Source organism: Molothrus ater, chromosome 7 (assembly GCF_012460135.2).
Source record: "Molothrus ater isolate BHLD 08-10-18 breed brown headed cowbird chromosome 7, BPBGC_Mater_1.1, whole genome shotgun sequence".
Taxonomy (NCBI): Eukaryota; Metazoa; Chordata; class Aves; order Passeriformes; family Icteridae; genus Molothrus; species Molothrus ater.
The window spans coordinates 19,652,055-19,668,783 of NC_050484.2; the positions used below are offsets into that span (position 1 = coordinate 19,652,055).

At 38.4% G+C, this 16,729-nt stretch overlaps 1 long non-coding RNA gene across 1 annotated transcript in view; it reads left to right on the forward strand.

Moving 5' to 3' along the window:
* The window catches only part of LOC118688680 (uncharacterized), a 59,863-nt gene extending 48,201 nt beyond the window's left edge, over window positions 1-11,662 (forward strand). The window contains exons 5-8 of the long non-coding RNA XR_004980500.2: window positions 4,663-5,462; window positions 5,563-5,645; window positions 8,946-9,069; window positions 10,330-11,662. This is a non-coding gene — a long non-coding RNA (uncharacterized LOC118688680). The remainder of the gene's footprint in view (window positions 1-4,662; window positions 5,463-5,562; window positions 5,646-8,945; window positions 9,070-10,329) is intronic.
* The last annotated feature ends 5,067 nt before the right edge of the window (window positions 11,663-16,729 follow it).

Genomic DNA, 16,729 nt, shown 5'->3' on the forward strand with positions numbered 1-16,729 from the left:
TTACTATTCATCTGTTTTACATGTGAGGCTTGTGTATTCAAGTAACTTCTAAACAATGTGGGTTCTGATGTTGGAATGAAACAAAAATGTTGTGGTTTTGTTCTTTAAGTATTGTTTCTGCTCATATAGCAGGTTATCAATATTTTTTGTGATAGGTTCTTTCCAAAATTCTACTGGAGATTGACATTCTTGTATGATGTTCCCAAACACGGTTAACGTGTCCTTCTTGTTTGGAAAGTCACTAGCATGAACATAATTTCTAATTTGGATGTGTGATGTGCTGAAGTTAGTGGAAAGCTGTGTGTGTTTTGCAACACTCAAAAGTCTTAAAATATGCCTTTAATGTATCCCTTTAAAATAACTCCTTAAGTATCAATTCAAACTAAAACCATATGCTAGTCTATCTTTGTAACTGTTTTTCATAAGGCCATATGCAGAGAGATATTCTGCTAAAAAATATAACAACAAATATGTCTGTGCGCTTAGTTGCTGGGGTATTAGAAACAGCATTTTTGGTTTATGTCAGTTTAGCATTTATTCTTGCAGTCTCTTTTCTGTTTACATGTATTTTTTCCACAAAAGGTACCAGTAAAGACAGTGAACACTATTTTTTTGTTACTTTTTTTTAGCCTGTAAGTATCCCATGAAGCTTTGGTGAGACAAGCCAAATCTTGTATAGCATTTTTGTGAGCCCCTGGTTCAGAAGGTCAGTGTTGAAATTCTACTCCATTTTGCAAATGTATGGCCGTATGCTGCCATCTGTCTGTCCTGCAGCTGGGAGTTAATAGTGCACCATTAATGTTATGTACCAAATTGCAGCTATTTTTTGTATTTTTGGAAAGCTGTTAAGACTTCTAGTTTATTATTTTGTCCCATTTTAAAGCAGGTTTTTGATCTGCTTTGGCTCTTTGTGGAAAAGCAAATTGCAAGGTTGAAAGGTTTGACATCTCTAAACAGGTAATTTTTTCTCTCCAAAAGGGTGTCATTTTTATAATTTTTATAGAATGCAAGAAGGGCTGAATTAGTGTTGTCTGTGATATCTGTCATACTCAAAACTATTATTGTGTCACCAAATTCAACAACTTTTATACCGAATTTGTGTGCCACCAAATTCAACATACTATGAAATGTTAATTCAAGTCAAAGCCAGTGATGTACTTGTAATTAACTGATTTATTGTAAAAGTCCTGAGGCTGAATTGGGACTGACTAGCAGCCTACCAATTCTGTACATTAGAGACTATTACATATTATTGTAGTGACAAAGATTGTAAAGCAAGAAAGAAATTGCATGTTTTAGTTTAAACCCAGCTGGAAACTAAGTACCATGCAGATGCCCTCTCACTCCCCTCTGTGCCTGCCCCCTCTGTGGGGAGAAGAACTGGGGGGAAAAAAGCAAAACTCGTGGGTTAGACAAGAATAGTTTACTAATGGGAAAATTATAATAGCATTAATTATAATAATAACAACAATCATAACAACAATAATATTACTTAATGGATATTAATTTATAATTATTAATAATAATTGTCATGAAAATGAGAGAGAGAGAAATAAAACCAAAAAGAAACAGGACACAGCTGCTCCCCACCCTGTGATGGATGCCCAGCCCACCCTGAGCAGTGATGGGCCCCTCCCAGCCGACTCCCTCAGTTTCTGTGCTGAGTGTGCCCTCCGTGCTGTGGAACATCCCTTTGGCCTGCATTGTTATGTTCCTGGGAGGAATATGAAGGTAATAAAATCAGCATTTGTTCTGACATTTTTTAGGGACATGTGCTCTAATTGTATTGCTAAACTTAATACACAGGGTATTTTTAATTAGAAAACTAAACAGAGTTTTAAATTTTGATTTTTTAAAAAATGAGAATTATCAATTAACATGAGTGCTTTTCAGTGAGGACTGGTTTTGTTTCAAAATAGTTCCACTTCCTGCAAATAACACAACCAGGTTGTCAAAGCACCTTGATCATTACTGGTTTAGAAGAAGGTAATTTATTGAATATAGGACTAAATATAGTAGGTTTGTTGTTGTTAATATCCTTTTTTCTTTCCAAGTAGATCATGTTCCTTAAGTTTCCAGTATAGACATTATGAAAAATTCACAACAGGGTCCTGTAAGCCCTGGGGAAATGTTATTCAAAACAGACTTAATGATGTAATTTTAAGTAATTTTTTTACAAACCGTATTTTTAGTGGTACTCACCCAGTAACTCTCAGGGTATTTTTTCATGAAAATCATGTGACAGGTATTTCTTTCCTAGTTAGAGCTTGATTCAGAATGCAGTACCTCTAGCAATAATAGCTCAAGCAGTCGCTTGAGTGCCTTCAGTGTTTAAACAGCTGCACAGTCAATTTCACTCAGTATAAAAGTATCCATCATCAGCTGGTCCATTTTGGTTAAACAGACAGTGGATGTTACACAGCCTAAATAGCTGGGAGGGTAAATCACATAATCAAAACGTGATTCTAAATAATATGGCTCATCTGAAACTGTTTAATTCTATCTTCTGAGGCCATTGTAACAAAAATGATGATTATATTGTATTTATCAAAGCCACTGAGAGTTGTACTACTTTCTGTGGAGACCGCATGCTTTTCCTTTGTTTCAGGTCTTGTTTGGTAAATCCATGGATAAAATTGCATGCTTTCTGCCCAGTAGATTCTGTATGTAGCACTACTTAAAGTTACTGTAAAAGCTCAAGAACATGTCCAGCATCAGAGTCTGAATGAGAACTTCTAGTGCTTGAAAGATTCCAAGGAGATCATCTGCCATGATCTCTGTGAAGCTTCTTGCATCTTTAGCCTTGTCTTTATCTGTTCTTCATTTCTAGATTGCCTTCTTCACAACAGCTGTCTAAGCATTCTTGTTCATGATGATGTTGTAGTTACCAATGCAGTGTTCTGCAGTTTAGGGATCACAGCTGTACTAAGCGATCAATAGTGGATTTTTTGGTTTTTTCCTAGGATCACAAACTCTGCTAGTAGACTTTCATGAGCGCTAGGAATTAAGTCAGTACGAGGAGTTACAAAGATGAATGAATGAAATGAAATGAAATTAAACTAAATGAAACAAGACAGACTTAATTTCATACCCATGGGGGAGCTTCACAATTTCTGGGTTTTCTTTTTGATTAAGAGTGAAAACCTTCCCAGCAGAATGAATTTCAAAAGTCTGACCAGATCTATTTTGAAGTAATCTTGAACTGTGTTCTCTAAAAGGCTCCCAATTACATGCAGTTTTTTACCTTCTCATATCTTCTGTTTCCTACCAAAAAAAATGTGTATTATTCTTTAATTTTCCTTCCATTCTTCCTTCTGGTTTGTTCACTCCAACTGGCTCTACAGAGTTTTCCTTCTGCCTAAGTACTGCAACTTGTTATTTCTTTCAAGATGCAGTCAACTACTCATGCTGTATTGAAAGCATGATTAGTAAATGATACTATTTAAGGTTCTTGTAAATGTGTATAATTTTATCTGTGAAAATAATGCAATTTCACTGATCAGCGATTTATCTTCTAGTACCAGGAGCTCTCTGATTTGTATGTGACAGAAGTCCACAGAACAGATCAAAGTGCTCTTTTGTTCAGAATGCTTGAATGCATCTTTCTGCACAAGAAAAGAAAGAAAAAAAATAGAAAAAGGATCTGTTTTCAGCTAACTGTATTTCAGCAATCATAATCCTTTGATATTAATCTGGATGCTCAGGTTCTCCAGCAACACAGCAATCCTCTTTGAGGATCTAACTGTCCTCATAACACAAATGCTCCATTTATTTTTGTTTGTTTTTTCAGCCTCTGAAACAAAAGCTAGCCTAGGCAGCCCTTGCTAGAAAGAAAATTCCTGCTGGAGAGGGACTGCTAGGAAATAGTGTCTCATTAAGTTTCCCCAAGACTTTCATCTTGCAATTACTAGAAGAAAACTCAAACCAGCTCACGACTCTCCTACACGCAAGCCTTTAAAAGTGTAATCCATTTATAAAACAGACTCGGTTGCTCCTGTTTTCTTTAATGTGGGAACCCTCTTTGTCTCATGACCTCTGAGTCTGCTTTCCATCCATTTGTATGCTTCTCTCTGAAAGTGTGAGACCAGTTTAATCATAAATGAGTGTTCTTGTCAGGCTTTCCACTTGCTGAGCACTCATAAAAGCAAGTTGAGATGCGGTACAGATGAAAGTTTTGGTCTGTTATATGAAGGTTAGTACTCTGGCCTGATAATATTGGATGGGCTGCAGTAATTAGTGCAACAAACAAACAAAATTATTAAAATATTTAACCTTACTGGAACCAGAATGGTTGTACCATCGATGTGAGTTATCTTGTGGTGTGATAAGAATAAATGGTCATGTCAATATGGAATATGGTATAGCTGACAGGCATTTAAAAGAAGATGAAGTTCTCATTTGGTACATGCTGTTAGTAAAGCCTCACAGGCACCATTTAGCCAATCTCCTGCTACATGCCTTCCTGTCCTACTGCCTGAACTGGGTGAAACTAAGTGAGAATTTTCAATGTTCAGTGCTGGAGAGAGGAAAGGCATAAGCCGAGACAGGGGCTAACTCTTCCCTGTCTTCAGTCTCTCACACTCCTCCAAATTCAAATTTTATACCAGTCCTTTCAGCTCACCTGTCAAATTCCTGTTATTTTTATCTTTCATGTTTATATAGATAAGGTGTGTAATCCACCTCTGATGCTTGAAAATAAGATGCTACTCATGTCTGGGTAAGTAGGTCAAATTCATCTTTTTACGATCACTGACAATGTCTTCATGGCCCTGGTTGTACTCCTGTCAGCTGTAATGCACACGTGGAAGCACTCAAGGTAACATTAAAGATAGATGGGATAATCACTGCAGCCTGCTGCTCCGCTGAGATGAAGTGCTGATGCCCCAGGTTTAGCTTTTGTATTTCTCAGATTCTGTGCTGCTTTAGTGTGTGGGTTTGGGCTTCATATTAGGGGATATGAATAATACGAATTATAATAATACTAATACTTCATATTAGTAAGCTCTCTTCACAGAATGGGTACACAAAACAATTCCTTCTCTAGCTGGGGACCCAAGAACAACTGATGCAAGTCTCAGGCCCAAGAGCATAAACAATGGTGGACTGAAGAGAGAAAAACAAGGATGGGACTTCATGGGCTGGAGCTGTAATTGGACAATTAGCTCCAATGTGCTAATGGACCAAAACTTATGAAAGTGTGAGATCACGTGACTGATCGTCCATTTTGTGACTATTTTGGTTTCACCTGGGGTGTAACCCTGGCTGGGCTCTTGTGCTGCCCAAGGTGGATCCATTGAGGCCTCCTAATAAATACCTACTTTATTCTTTAACTTCATCTAGTCTCTGTTCTAGGTCAGCCTTCACAAGGCCATCGGTGCCAGTGCCTTTTCAGGGCAGGTCAGCTTGCAGTGGGCACACAAGGCATTGTCACCATTCCTGTCTTTGATCTCAGGTGTGAATGAGTAAGTATGGAGACTGAGCTATCTGTCTGCCCAAGGTTCCCCCTTATCCTGGAGATAAAGAAAGCTTGCTTTGCTCTAAATCAGAGTTTTCCATCTTCAGGAAAATCAGTGCAATGCCTTGCAAGACAAAGAAGAGGTCTGCAGAAGTACATGAAGTAAATGTACTTCATAAAAGGACAGGAAGTAAGTGAAGCACATTATCAATTACTGGTTTTTTTTGGCTTCATGGGTAACCTAAGTGTTTTGCATGTTGTTCTTGAGGAAAAGGGAAAAAATCCAGCACCATAAAACAAATAATTTGTTTTGTATTTATAATAATAATGGTTGTAAGTTCTTAGGCTACTAGTATTTTTGTCCTTTTAGTGTAAATACTTTATTACACATGTGGTTGTCTACCAGGTGTTAATAGTTGTATTTATAAACAAAGATGTAACAAGGATGATGATGGAAACAAAATACACAGAGGGAAACAAAACATAGAGTGTCATCTATTACAAATTTTTGAGTGTCAAGTATCAATTCCTGCTGGTCTTACTCATCGTAGATAAATTTTCCTGTTTTAAATATTCCTAAAATACTCAAGATTCCCTAAAACTTACTTATTTTTAGTGCTGAAAGAAGAGACACAGATCTTTTTTATTCCTATAGCAAGAGGGAAACTTATCAAGGAGTCTAGAAAAGGTGATGGTCTTAGAATTATAAATGTTAGTATAATAAGTATCGTTAGTAAATAAATACCATTTTTTGCTACTGGATATGTTTCTAAGTAGTTCTAATTTTCACTTCTATTTGATTTGGGCCATTTAAATAACTGTGTGCACCTTGGTCTAATGAGAGCAGAATGTGGAAAAGAAATCAGGCTAAATAAATATTAAGACAAAGAAAAGTAATTAACGGTACTCTGCTAAAAAAAAAGTGAGAAAAGGTAAAACAAGCATCTAAAGAAACTGTTGCTGAGCTTAACACATCAGGACATGAATTTCCTTTCATTTGACACATTTTCTGACAGCAAATGGCAGCAATTGGAATTAATAATCCTTAATAGGTTATTAGCTTGGATGAAAATAATTTTCCATTAAAAATTGGTAATTATATTCCTAAAATTCATCAGAGACAACCTGCATCTTCTGGGAACAATACAAAACAATCTCTGACACTAAAAGTTAGTATTAAAAGTTAATGAACAGTTTGAGATCAAGTAAATAAATTTTATTCTTATGTAAAAAAAAATTTCAATATGTTTACTATTCTATTCACATATTTAAAGTTTTCTATTAATTATGTCTGTGATTCAAGGCATGGAAATGACTGTCAGTTTTTTTCATTTTTTTCTTAAATCAGTGATGGTTTTTTTTGAACTACTGCTATTCAATAAAAATGTGTCAGGGAGTGATTAAGAGAGGCTCCCTTTGGTATTTCATAGAAATGGCAGAAGTCTCTTCTCAAAAGTTAGCTACAATACATAAATCAGGAGTAATCAGGTACTCCTTAGTGCAACTACATCTGTAAGTAAGATCAGATTCTAAATGTACAGGGGCCTAGACAAGGCAATGGCTACAGATCAGACTTCATTTAAAGGAAACAAACAGAGTGAATGCAGTATCTCTGTAGATCTCTCTAACTACAGACTGGCAAAATCAGAAAAAACAGTGGAACCTTTTGAAATTCAACAAAAGCAAATGCAAAGCCCTGCACCCAGGGAGGAATAACTCCACACAACAGCATGGGCTGGGGGCTGACCTGCTGGGAAGCAGCTCTGAGGAGAAGGACAACCAGCTGTCCATGAGCCAGCAGGGCCCTTGTAGCCAAGAGTCAGTGGTGTCCCAGGGTGCATTAGCAAGAGCATTGCCAGCAGCTCAAGAGTGCTGATCCTGCCCCTCTACTCTGCCCTGCTGAGGCACATCCAAAGTGCTAGGTCCAGTTCTGGGCCCCTCAGGACCAGAGGGACATGGAGGTTCTGGAGCAGGTCCAGCAAAGGGATACCAAGGTGAGCTGGGATCTGGGGCACCTCACTCAGGGGAAGGCTGAGGGAGCTGGGCCTGTTCAGCCTGAACAAGACTGAGGGGAGCCTCATCATTGTTGGTAAATGTCTGAAGGGAGGCTGTCAGGAGGATGGATCCAAGCCCTGCTTGGCACTTCCCATCAGTAAGACAAGGGGCAGTGGGCAGAAACTGATGCACAGGAAGTTCCACCTGAACACAAGGAGGAACTCCATTGTGAGGGTGGCTGTGCATGGGAACAGTTGCCCAGAGAGATTGTGGAGTCTCCTTCTCTAGAGATACTCAAAAGCTGTCTGGACACAATCCTAGCAGTGTGCTCTGGGTCACCCTGCTTGAGCAGGCAGGTTGAGCTCAGGAATAGATGACCTCCAGGGTCCCTTCCAGCCTTACCCATTCTGAGATCCACAGTGGACTTGGCAATGTGTTTACTGGTTTGCTACAAAAGAATGGCACATCTTGTCTTACCTTCAGTGTAATGTATAGAAAATGCTGGTAAATACTTTCCATAGAATCATGGTCACAGAATTGTAGAATGGTTTGCATTTAAGATCATATAGTTCCAATCCCCCCTGCCATGGGCAAGGACACCTCTCGCAAGACCAGGTCAGAGCCCATCCAAGCTGGCCTTGAACATTGCCAGGGATGGGGCATTTAGACTTTTACTATAGTGTCCAGAGGGTTTCTTCCCTCCTGAAGCTTTTAGACAGGCCTTTCTTAAAATACATTCTGCTGTTAGGTGAGGGTGCCCTCTGATGGATACTGTGAACACACAGTCCTGGTGATTCCAAGATGATTTAGTGGGCTTAGTAGACTTGGTTTATTTTGCAAAACAGCACAGTGGGCACAGTAACTGCAGCAGGTAGACAAGTAACAAAAATCTTTAATTTAGAAAATAGACAATTTGTTTGAAGTAATCATTTTGTTTCTTCACAGTATAGTCCTCTGAAAACTTCTTTATGGAAGTTTTGCTTTTGATTTCAAGAACAAATTTCTCTTTCATTTTCAAGTATAAATTGTGAAAGTACAATTAAAACTGATGGAGAAAAAATTAGTCAACATATAGGGGAAAAAGACAGTAAATATGAATAGCTAGTATAAGACTTGGTTTAAACAAATAAGTTTTGAAAAGCACCTAATCTCTGCCCGCATTAATTTTCAATATTAATTTATTAGCATTTATTTAGATTTTAAGTCAGAATACATATATGCATTTCATAAATGTTAAGTATATTCAACGTCATCTGCATTACTATGTGTGTTTTCATGTTCAAAAATGAGATAAATGCTTACATTGATGGGGCTGTGAAATGGAGATTTCTACAAACCCATTTTATGATTAGAAGTATTTTCTTAATTTCCTGGTAAAACTTATTTATTATTAAACACATCTTTATTTTTCTTTCTACTCTAAAAGTGCTTATAAAATGACAATTAAAATATTAACCATATTTTCATCTACCCACACTTTTCTGGTCTTTTATAGCCCTTCCTCTCAAATGTCACAGATGTCACAGACATACACAGCAATGCAGAAGATTTTTCTTCTGAACATATCAGGATAATGTGGAAAGACTGGAAAATACTTGAAAAATCCATGTCACATCCAGGTGAGATTTTATGCTCTCATGCAGGACAAACTAATCAGTATGATACTGAAATACTGCATTAATATTTCTTTTAATATTCAAAATTAAGCAGATTTGCTTAGATATTAGTATGCAAATGAATTGCTTAGCCAAGGTTTGAAAAAAGTACGTTTTTCTGCAAAATACTTTTTTTATCCACTTTGTGCCTCACCTTGTTTTATTGTGAAATGGCAAAGGAATGTGTTTCAAAAGTGAAATCAATAAACAAATGCTGCAAGCATCAAGTTATCCAGTGATGTTTTGCACTAAATGCTTAATTTGATCTCTCTACAATGTTGGCTTAGTCACTCATATTGAAACCAAACATCTAGCAATACAAAAGATGTTCTAAAAATACTAATTTTCTTTAAAGCTTCTTATAGTCAACAAGAAGTCAAGAAGTTCAATTCAGCCTTCTGTAAACAGGATGCATTTGTGGATGGAAATTCCATTAAAATAAGATAAATAAACAAATATGCAGGTATTGAGCAGGAAGTTGGAGACCACTGTTGGCGAGCAGGTGAAAGAGTGAAAGCAGTACATAATTCCCTTAATTCAAAGCATTGTCTTGAAACAGTGTTTTCTGTGCATCCTCTGAGGCCACTGACACTGCAGCCCAGTGAGACCTTTCAGATACTGCTTCTACATTGCTTTGGAATGGGTGTATTACAGGAAAATTTGTAATTGCAAATTTTGCCTGCTGCTTAATTTTTCACTTTTTTGGTTTTTTTAATAGTTAGATAATTTCATAACCACATTTTAATTCATTAGTAGATTTTAAAAGATCTCTAAGATGTGGCTGATAATAGTCCACTATTTCTTTAGTTCAAGCCACTGGTAGATAAACTATGGAAGAGCACAGGAATCATACAGACCAACATATTACTTTCTGCAATTAATAAGCAGTGAAACAGCACTTCAGAACACTGTGATTTTGGCTTTATGGATAATTATTTACATACTGTGTATTTTGGGACATATGTTGTCTATGATAATATTGACTCGTTGCATCGAGAAACTCGTTGCATCTTGCAAATGGCTTATCTTAAAATACAGAATACATGGTAAGGGAAAGTCAGGTGAAGAGAGACAACATAATACCAGAAAGAAACCTAACTGGAACATTTCAGTGGTGAAATCTGATGGTACAATTTTTGTAGAAAAATGTAAAACTACTAATTAAGAGGAAGGGAAGATTAGAATAAATGCATGTTAAAATTTTCCAATGAAAATCTTTTTCAGACCGTTGAGGAAGTTGCTGATCTTGGCGCACTGCAGAGACATCAGTGAAGCAGCCCTGAGACAGCAATATTTCATTACTGACAGAAAAAAGGATTGCTGGAGAAGAAAATAGGATAATTTTAATTTCCCAGATATCCAATCCTTGTGAGGAGACCATGACATTAATACAAGCATTGTGACTTTAACATGGCTGAATGCCAAGCCAAGACTTTCTGAAACCAATTACTGACCATCTCCTTTTGCTGATCATGTTCATGAATAAAAGGTTGCAGATTTTGTGGTATAATATTCTTCAGTGGGAAGTGTGGGCAGAGGGTAAATCTGTTCTGTTCTTCAGGATGATCTATTGTAAGTAGCAAAGTAGAAAAGGAACTAAAGGACTAAACATGCCAAAAATTGTGTCTTAGCTTTTGAAGAAAAGATGCTGGTGAGAAACTGCAGTGATTTTTATCCTGTAAATACTTCCATATGGGTCATTTATATCAAGATCAGTATTAAACATTTTTCTTCCAATATCTTTATATTCAGCACGTATGTATCCATGCTTTACTTCTCTCATGTATAAGATTAATGAGATATAAATAGTGTCATCACTGTTTTTCTTCAGGTGGCAGTGCAGCTGTTAAGAAAAGTACTGACTACAAAGCCATATCCACTTTGAACACTAAGTGGTGCTATCATATTAAATATTGCAATTCACTCTTTCCCTCGGAAACAGGTTGCACCACCTGATAAACCCCATCACTTCTCAGTTATTAGATTGCAATTACAGTTACGGTCCTAGTAATAATGGTTGTATCATTTTTAGTGTCATTATTATAGAATTGTGCATCACTAAAACTTTGTGAAACCAGAGACCAAATAAGTAAAGCAGCTGTAGTGTACTTGTTGTCTGTGCAATTCTAGCATTAAGTGCAGCCAAATAATGAATTGAAGTAGATGTTTTTCTGTAAACAGATGAAAAACAGGGCTGCTGTGTAGGGGTGCTTTTGAATGACCTATTTCAATTTAATATAACAAATTACATATTTAGTATTAATTTAGCATTGTGTGTTGTAAGAAAATCTATTGGTTTGATAATACATATTAGTTTTAAAAGCACTGTCATTATTTGCTGACTATATAATATCCATCCTATGGAATATCACAGGGCTGTCTGTCCCTAAGACAGACATGACTATTCAAGTAATATACATGGAATATATTACAGATATTACAAATATTACAGATTTCAACGTAGACAAGGCATTCAGAAAGTAATTGTGCATCATCACTAAAATGTGGAAATGATGAAGAAAAGAATAAAAATTGGAAAAAAACTTAACATTGAAAAGGGGGAAATTCTCTTTATTTGGGTTGAGTTTTGAGATATGAGGAAAAAAAATTCTCTGCATGTGATCTTTCAGTTTAACATTAAATTTTAAATGCAAGTAGAAATCTAAAGGATTTCATTTGTAGACACCGAAATCAGGTGTCTCCTGTACTAAATTGCAGCTTCTTAGGATATATGTTATCAAATAGTGTTACAATAACAATACTGCAGGGAATGAGTGCCTTTTTTGTTTTAATTTACGCAGATGTAGTCAAGGAGCTGGTTTCTTGCAGCCAGTCTGGAATAATATGGATACTGTTTCAAGCAGGTTCCATGTGGCTGGGTGCTGCTACCAAATCAGGTAATGGGGAAATGGCTTCAGTGTGCTATAGAAATTCGTGACCTGCTGTCTCTGCTAAAATAAAAGAAGTGGAGAAGAGAATGCCTTCTTAGCATCTCCTCCTCACTGTCATGGCATGCTAGTGAGCATCAAGAAAAGTGAGATTTTGGGTGAGAAAACATGAGCACAGAAATCAGATCACATAAGAACATTTTCAGAAATGTTTGTGAGTTTTGATAATTTATTGTTCTAACTGAGGTGAAGATTTTTTTCTAAAGATTGGAAGAACAACTGGTATTACAGAATTGACATTCTGTTTTGACAGATATGGTATATATGAAATTTTCATACTCTGTTGACAAAACTATCTTGTGTTTCCCTTCCCTGCTCTGTAAGCAGCAGGGAATTCAAGGTATTTCCAGTGATTTTAATGGTTTAACCATATGACCACAGACAAAACCTACAGCTGTGACCTATTTATACAGCACTCAGGATGCACCAAAGCTTTACAAACATTGGAACAAGGGATTCAATGCAGACAATGTGCCCAGGCCACAGCAGGAGGCCTTCAGGAATAGAAGCCCTGATTGTGAAAAGTGCTGGAAAGCAGTGGTAGGCTGGCATTTTACCTGAGGGACTAAGCACTTTAACTTAGGCTTAGCTGTGGCTTTAGTTGCAGCTGGTGATCTGTAAGGGCTTTAAATACACATTGTGAAAATGGTGCTCTATGGCTCTCATGCTTAGAGCTCTTCAGGTACTGATGTTCCCCTAAAATCTGCACAGGATTATTGTCTGTTGTCCACATCCAGAAGCAAGGGGGACATATTCTCTAAACAAGAACGTAACTCCTCTGAGACACTTCCTTAAGTAATGTATCACATAAAACACCCCTTCTCTCACTGAGCTGCAAACTAGCTTGTTTTTTTTCATTGCAGGTTTCCAAGAGATTCAGAAGGTATTAAAGTTAGTCATCAGTAGAAAAAACACACATAAATGCTTTTAAAAGCTCATAAGGCAAATTGTATTATGTTACTACCTTGAATTACAGCCAAGGACACCATGACTTTCTCTCGGAAACCCATTTAGCATTGGACGTGAATGGATGGCAGAGGGAAGTGTGGCCGTGCGCTTACTGGAACCGACCCAAGCCGCCACGGAAGGGGCGCCAGGAGAGGCAGCGGCCGGGAGGCGCTGCGGGCAGGAACGGGGGACGCGGCTGCCCCTCGCTCTCCATGGTGCCGGCTCTGCCCCCGCCCCGGCTCCCGCTGTCCCCCGCGGCGGTAGGACCCCGCTGTGACTCCCCCTGGGCCTGGAGGTCAGGGGGGCGGCCGCGGGATGGCCCCGGAGGAAAGGCGCTGTCCAACCCTCACGTTTCTGTCCGGCCGGCAGCAGCTTCGCCCGCGGGCTCCGCGAGGGGGCGCTGCGGCGTTGTCGGCGGGGCCGGGCGGGGCCGGGCGGGGCTGCCCGGAGCCAGCGGAGCCCGGAGCGGAGCGGGCGGTGCTCGGAGCGGCGGCGCCCGGACCGCACCTACCTGTGGCATGGGAGAGGTGAGTGGGGCGATCCGCCGGCGGGTTGGCGGGGATCTTGCCCGGACTTGGGTCTAAGCTGCCTGGGCTCTCCCTGGAGGTCGGCTGGAGCACTTGAGTAGAAGTAGGTAGGGTGTTCGGTTGAGTCTCTTGTCTTCGCTTTTCTCTTTGCCATCCCCGCGGTATCGGAGATTTCTTTTTTTTTTTTTTTTTCTTTCTCTTATATTTACTTATGTATTTATTTACCTGGCATTAGTATTTGGGGAGCTTTTTTACCGACAAGTTTCAGGTTGTCCCCCAGCTTGTTAAGTTCTCTCCTGTGCATCCACTAAGAAAAGAAAATTCGTCTTACATGAAGGTACATATGAGGCCCCACTGGGTACCTCTGCGGCAACAAAGAAACATATTTCTCCTAATTTGCTGTGAAAGGTAGTTTGCTGCTTTGTAGGTGGAGCAGGGTGAGCTCTAGATGGAGGATTTTCCTCTGTCATCATGTCCCCTTGGTTGCTAAGCAGTGGTGACCACATCTGTGAAAAGATGGAAGAAGCACAGAGGAGAGAGCAACAGGGAAAGCCAGGAAGAACAGGAGAATCTCCTCTCGGGGCAGCCTTATCTGCTGGGTATTCTTGTAGAGAATGAAAACCAATGCATTAATCCTTCTTTTATGCCTGTTTCCTTAACTCTAAACTTCTGGTATTCCAGCTAATAGTTCAGGTGCAGCAAAGTTATTTTGTTCAACCAAATTGGTTTGTCGTGACTTTTATACAAAGAGAAGTCATTTATAAAAATGCACTTTGTGTGTCCTACAAGTAGCACTGCTTGAGCCTCAAAAAAAAAGAAAAAAAACAAAGTCTTGATAGGAAAACAAATGATGGGAATAATCCTTACATGAAACTGTAAGGTGATTTATAAAAAGGAAGCTTTTAGTTGCAACAATTAATTTCAGTACCCTTTCCCTGTCCTTTTGTAAAATCAGATTGTGCTGTTGAACTTGAGGACTCCAATGTATTCCATGTTTCTTTGTTCACCAAAATATCTCATAGTTTCTGGATTAAAATAAAAAAACTTCTAGTCTGAGTGGGATGCAAAAAGAAAAAATTAAGTAGTGGAAGGGTAGATTTAATGTTATTTTTCCCAGTTGAACTTGTTGAGCTTGAACAAAAGTGTGCATATGAGTTATTAACAACAAAAACCCCTCTACAAACAACAAAAAAAACCCCCAAAAAAACACCAATCAATGAAAACCCCAAGCCAAAACAAAACTACCCACCAACGCCCCCCCCAAATCAGTGTTACTGTACGATATGTTTATGATTTGATGCATAGCACCACAGCACCGTTTAAGATGAGAATTTTCATATGGAATGAAAGGCAGTTCTGACACTGCCATTTTCATGTCATCTGTATGTTTGTCTAAATGTTTTTCAGCTTTTAAGTGGACTGAAAATTTACTTTTGTTAGGACCGGATCAGTTGCTGCGTTGTTGTTGTTGTTGTCTGCCGAGCTCAGCTGTTGTGGGCAAACAGGAGGAATCCATCCTGGCTCTGCTCCCCCTGTGAGAGACACAGCGGCTGCTTGGCTGCTCCTGATGGAGGGAAGGGTGTGTCAGGGTGGGAGCAGAGCTCCGGGTGTGCATCGCGCACGGAGGGTCAGGATGGTCAGAGCTGTGTACGAGATTTCGCTGCGACATTTGCCAAGGGCCGTGCTGGCCATTAGCCACTCCAAGGGCTTTGATGTCACCCACCTCTTCACCCCTACTCCATCCCTGCCCTTTCCCTGCGTTGGGAATTCCAAGAGGATAGTTCCATGTAGGCTCTTGTTTTTTTCTTCTTTCTTATCTATATTTAAAAATACTGTGGCTTTTAACTGGCCCTCTAAAGGTGTATTTAGCTAAAGTTTATACAAGTGCAGATTTGATGAAAATACAATTTTTGTGTAAATCTTAGGCATTGATAATTTTATGGTATTCCTAAGAGACACAAAAGCAGACATTGCTCTCTCCATATTTAAAACATTTTTCAGTGTTTGCAGATGAAATTCAATAGAGAGAAATGGAAGTGACTAAAACAGGTTGTTGATTTTAAAACTGCATACATTAAAAGAAATACTAAGTGCAGATAAATAGTATGAGACATGAACAGTTTTCTGGGCTTTAAAACAGATTTTGTTGGCCTAAGGTTTTATTACCAGTAGTGCAGAATCGACATTGACAGCTTTTGCCTTCAATATTTTATCGTAAAACTTGTTTCTCTTATTTGAGATAAGGATGAAGCTTTGAGGTGATGTTGAAAAACACTTTTTTTTCTTCATATAAGTAAATTTCATTTCTTGTTAATACATACTCACTGCTAATAAGTGGTGATAGCATGTAGAAGACATTCCATCTTACGCCAGTCCAAAGAAAAATACTGTACTTGGATCTAATCCTTCAAGAATATGTGTCCTCATTTAACTATTTTATAGGGGCACTGAGTTAGGTGCCTTCTGCAGCATGTCCTTTGGGACTGCACAAGTGCATATAATCCAGAACACATGGAGACAGAACTGGTATAATTTAGTCTTCAAAAATGTTTTCCTTTCCTGTTGAAATAAATTGTAAACTCAGCCCAGGACAAGGATGTATTTATCAATAATAATCACAGATGTCATGCTCCATAGAGAGGGTTGAGTCATTCTCAGTAATGAGTGATTGCACTGGTTGAAGCAATTGTGTTCAAAGCACACTATCTGCTACTAGGGAAGATTTTCCATTAATTGTCTTGTTACTCTTGTAAAGGTTTCTGTCACTGTTAACTAGTTGATGTCTAACAGGAAAACTAACTCTTTCTCAAATTTTTAAGTACAGATTGCATTTTCCCTGTGATGTAATAAGTTCAGTATAAATAGTTTTCTTAAATTTGTGGAAGAAATCCATTCTAGAAGATTAGTATCAAAGCAAAAGTTTAAAAGACAAATTACATGATTTTGGATGCAGTTGTTGTGTACAAAACAAAGCCACTTCACCCCAACAGAAATTTGAATATATTTTCATATGTGAAAAGATAGATTTAATACAGTTATTTCCATAGAAGCTCTGTCGTGTTTTCTGTGAGGACTGGGCTCTCTTTGAAAATCTCACCATGAAATTCAATTCAACAAGTTAAGTAAGGAAATTCAGCAGTAATGCTCCAGCAAGCCTCTTTTGTGCCCTTTTGTGATGTATTTGTGACATATATTAAATTG